Here is a 5,410-nt window from a genome sequence, read left to right as displayed (position 1 = left end):
ACAGACGAAAAAACGAGATCTTCCACAAAACAATCTAACAAAAACACTTATTTAGAGGGAGAGGGAATATCAACAAAATGTCAAACTATATTCCCGCAATAAAAATACACCGTGACCAGTGGGCTAAAGAAGGCTATGGGGCGAAAGGAGGTCGGATTTGGCAGAAAAAAGGGTGTGGACAACCAAAATCAAACCCCTTCTCCTTTGGGAAACAAGACAGGTTCCCCCTTGATTCTGACCAGGCAGAAGCCAACGAGGGCAGTGTGCAGCAGGTAGAGTTACCCCATCCAGGCTCGTTCTGCTGGTAGGTTAGGAGGTGTCCTCGATCCTGCCAACGTTTCAGATCCTCCTCCTGTGGGTCCAATGTATTCGGAGAGGAGGTGAGTTCTGCTGTTCACTCGTCTGCATAGGCAGCTGCGTGCTGTGCCTGGCAGTAGTCCCCACTGCCCTTCAGAAACTCCATAAATGTGTGACCCAGAACACCACAGAACTGCTGCAAGAGACAAGACGGGGAGGAGAAGGGAGTAAGATATAAGGCCTCTAAACTCAAGGGGGAACTGGCTAAAACAATTGAAAAAGAAAAGGTTATGGAAACACATAACTGCTGCTCTCTTTCAGTCCAGATCTGGTCTAACCATAGGTCTAATTTTATGGGTCTAACACGACTGCCAATGTGTGAAGGATGGATGTAGCTTACTAAGGCCTACGTAGGTCACAGCTCAACTCTCTACATATTCTTTTTCTTTATAATTGCATACAAAAAGCAGTAATATCTACATATTAGGCATACTATATGCCTCGTTGACAGAAGGAAAGATTTGTTAGAATTTCAGCAAAGCTATTTTTGACACAAGCCATGTATAATTCCCTTAGCCCTAAGCATTGTATATGTTTTTCTCTGGCWGGTGCTCCAAATACTGTCTAAGAAGCTTGAAGTATGGATAGTTAATCCGATATTTTCCGGCTGGAAAATWATGTTTTGTTCTGAACATTAGAGCCAAATTGGACMTTTAATTAAGAGACAATACAATGACGTCAAACCTAGACGTCTGTCCAACGACAAAACCCAAACAAACCGAAATTTACATAAGTATGATGAAAGAGGATTTCTATAAAACTGTCCTTTGTGAGGGCAGACTCGGCGCCATCACCGGTATAGAGGCCTCATAGCCGAGCACTTGTAAATGTCCATTGAGATAGAGAAACAAAATTTTGAATAGTGAGATATTTAGAGCCTCGTTTAAGTAAACTACAGTTAATTAAGGTAAGAATGATTATAGAAACTGTCAATGATATTGCTGATAAGTTCATAAGAAAAATGCGTAAATTTTATACGACGGTAATAGCTACGTCAAATGCTTCTCAAAGGCGCTCCAAAGGCAACCCACCACCTCGTTGAACTCGAATAAAATGTCAAGCTAACGGCAAAGCCTATTTAATTTCGCATACACATTTAACATACCGTTAATCACAGGAAAAACTCACATGTATCAATTTCACAAAGACAACAAAGCATGTGTCGAAGAGGCCCGAGATTTAACATTTGAAAAATTGAAGACCAGTTGATACAGAATTACAACACGAGTAGCTACAATGTAACAAAATATTGTTATATGAAAATTGACACTTACTGGGATATGCTTACTCATTGAAGATTGTAGCTTAATCATACAGCCGGTCCCTAAAAATAAGTAAATATATTAAATGGTTTTGCACCATGCAGTCTAGGCAATTCCTCCGTGCGGAGTCGGCGTCTACTCGACTAGTACGACGCAAGGCAAACSGGCAATCACTATTCAGAGCTCGAGCTCTCTTGAAACCCCACCCTAGAAAGCCTACAAACTGGGCATGTTCTCTGGGATCAAATTGTAGTCCTGCGCAAAAGAAGCCAACTCTTTATTCCGTTTTATTCACCTCTGTTTGAATACTTAAGGATTGCTGATTATTGACTATAAAGTGCTTATCATTTAGGGTTTMCACTAGCTTTCACAGCCACAAAGTCAAAATAAGCTATTTTTTTGTTGCTTCTTGGTCTCAGTTTAAGGATTTGAGGGATAAGGAAGGTCCTGAACAGTCATTCTGAAAAGTACTTTTTATCTCAAGGCTAACTACCAGTAAGTTTGAAAAGACAGGCTGAGTGGGGGGGTTATATTCATGAGCTCGCCTTGACTGACAACTCTTTGAAACGCCAATGTCAAGCAACTTGGATGAATTGAGCAGTGTTGCAGTAAAATCATCTCAAGCAAATTTGGTGATACACAAATCAACAACATTGAAATTGCAACAATAGTGAAATGCATCGGAGATATCCATTTATATTATCCCATTTGGCATGTCTCTTGTGATGCGGTTCACAGCAGCACTGACGGATGTCTTGACTTGACAGCYGCGTCAGAGTTTTGAACAACCCTCACCCCCACCCTCACCCTCAACCCAGAKKCGCAACATCGCAAGACTTCTGGGAACACTTGCGAAGCAGACCAGGCCGGGGTTTGAGAAGTCAATGAGAGAAGGGAAAAATGTCTATTGGAGAAGCAGTTTCTGGCTATCTTCATACTGTACTGTCTTTTGTCTTTATGCTTGTGTGACCCTTCTGAATGTGGGTCAAAAGGGTCATAAAGGTTTTTCGCCCCTGCCTCCCGGAGTTCTCCTTGCTAGCTAGCGGGACGCAGGGCGACACCGGTAGAGTGATCTTCGCTCCTGAATGCCGAACACCTGCCCTCACCGTCATTAACAGAACTGCGGTAAAACAGTGCCCAACAATGGAAATGCATTTGGCAGTTGATCTACTTCTGTTCTGTAAATGGCACTGTGTGCTCTTTTCGAAGGATGGATCCCAGTCTTTTCAGGTCTATGGGATACGGGGGATCGGGTTGGTCTGCCGGGCATTGGGATGACAACCCAACTCGGGGYRAGGAGGGCTTTTAGCGGGTGGAATAGTGGGGACCAATTGGAGGTTTACTTAGTAGAAATGCAAATATCATGGTACAGCTATATAGACACTCAATCATCATGTTACTTTTTAATGGTACGTTTACAAACATATATTTTGATAAATAGAATTGAAAGTTGTGTCTCRTTATGGTAAGTGGTGAAATAAGTATAGCCAGTTACAATTGTAATGGCCTAGCAGATAATAAGAAAAGACGATCAGTATTTACCTGGCTAAAAGAGAAGGAATATTTCTCCCATGGGCAAAGAAATTCAAAAGGGGTGATGGTTTTAATTAACAGTAATTTTGATCCAAATGTGCAAATTGTCCAAACAGGTCATCAAGGTAGATGGATTTTTAAAAATATGTTATTGGACAATAAACAGATAAGGCTTATTAACCTATATGGTCCAAATAATATATCAAAGAATTKATCAACTCTACAAGCAATACTAGACTCTATTATTATGGTGGGAGATTTTAATACGGTCTTAAATACCTCTATGGACCGGAAAGGAAATCACACTACAAACTATCACCCTCAGGCACTTAAGGAAATCATGAATGTCATGGATATATTGGAATTAGTGGATATATGGAGACTTAAATACCCTGACCTAGTGAGATATACATGGCGGAGGCCTTAATCAAGCTAGTCGTCTTGACTACTTTCTTATGCCATTCTTCTGGGACTAAAAGTTTAAAAAAGTGTTGATAGGGACAGAATGCGTCGGATCATCACATAATTGGCCATATATTTATTTTATTTATTTTACCAGGTAAGTTGACTGAGAACACATTCTCATTTGCAGCAACGACCTGGGGAATAGTTACAGGGAGAGGAGGGGGATGAATGAGCCAATTATAAACTGGGATTATTAGGTGACCAAGATGGTTGAGGGCCAGAATTGGGAATTTAGGCCAGGACACCGGGTTAACACCCCTACTCTTACGATAAGTGCCATGGGATCTTTAATGACCTCAGAGTCAGGACACCCGTTTAACGTCCCATCCGAAAGACGGCACCCTACACAGGGCAGTGTCCCCAATCACTGCCCTGGGGCATTGGGATATTTTTAGACCAGAGGAAAGAGTGCCTCCTACTGGCCCTCCAACACCACTTTCAGCAGCATCTGGTCTCCCATCCAGGACTGACCAGGACTGACCCTGCTTAGCTTCAGAAGCAAGCCAACAGAGGTAGCAGGGTGGTATGCTGCTGGCAATATATAATATATATATATATATATATATTACTCTTACAGAATTTCCACGTGGGCGAGGATATTGGAAATTGAATCAAAGCCTACTAGATGATACATTGTTTAGAACTAGGACAGAAAAGTTTATAACTTACTTTTTCAGACATAACATAGTACAGCAGATCCCTTATTGGATGGGACACTTTTAAATGTGCTATAGAGGCATGCAATTCAGTACTCATCTATAAAATAAGCAATTTAGATCAAAAGAGTCCATATTAACAAAGGAAATTGAAGGACTAACAGTACAGTTAGATAGCAATAAAAACTACCATAGAGGCACAGAATAAGTTAGAGGAAAAACAAAAGAAATGAGGAACTTATTCAAGAAAGATCCAGTGTGAATATATTATAAAAATTAATGAACTGGATGGAATATGGGGAAAAATGCACCAAATTTTTTTCAATCTTCAATATAGAAATGCTCCAACATTTTTTATTGAAACTTGTTACAAATGATGGAGTCACGCATGATTCACCGAATGATATTTTGAAAGAGGAGGAGTAAAGTATCTTAAGAATATGTTTTCCTTTCAGTCTCCTCCATCTCCACTAACTGCAACTAATTGTATGGATTATTTTCCTATAAATAATGTAAAATTAACATCTGTACAGAAAGACTCATGTGAAGGCCAAATTACAGAGGAGGAACTTCTTGATGCTATAAGCCTTATAGGCTGGGAAAACTCCAGCTGGATGACATACCAGTGAAGTATACAAAACTTTTTGATATACTCAGAGGACCATTATTAGCATGTTTTAACCACTCTATTAAATGGTATATATATTAGACACACAACAAGAAGGTCGATATCATTATTACTGAAACAGGACCCAAGTGGTATATACACTGCTCAAAAAAATAAAGGAACACTAAAATAACACATCCTAGATCTGAATGAATGAAATATTCTTATTAAATACTTTTTTCTTTACATAGTTGAATGTGCTGACAACAAAATCACACAAAAATGATCAATGGAAATCAAATTTTCAACCATGGAGGTCTGGATTGGAGTCACACTCAAATTAAGGTGGAAAATCCACCACTACAGGCTGATCCATACTGTTGTTAATGATAATGTTGCCTTTAAAAAAGTCAAAATGAGGCCTCAGTAGTGTGTGTGGCCTCAGCGACGTGCTCTGTTATGAACCTCCTGCAACGCCTGGGCGATGCTCCTGAAATGATGGTGCGATGGGTCTCCTGAGGGATCTTCCC

Source organism: Salvelinus sp. IW2-2015, unplaced genomic scaffold (genome assembly GCF_002910315.2).
Source record: "Salvelinus sp. IW2-2015 unplaced genomic scaffold, ASM291031v2 Un_scaffold19, whole genome shotgun sequence".
Taxonomy (NCBI): domain Eukaryota; kingdom Metazoa; phylum Chordata; class Actinopteri; order Salmoniformes; family Salmonidae; genus Salvelinus; species Salvelinus sp. IW2-2015.
The sequence above is the reverse complement of the archived record's forward strand: the minus strand, read 5'-3'. Positions refer to the sequence as shown.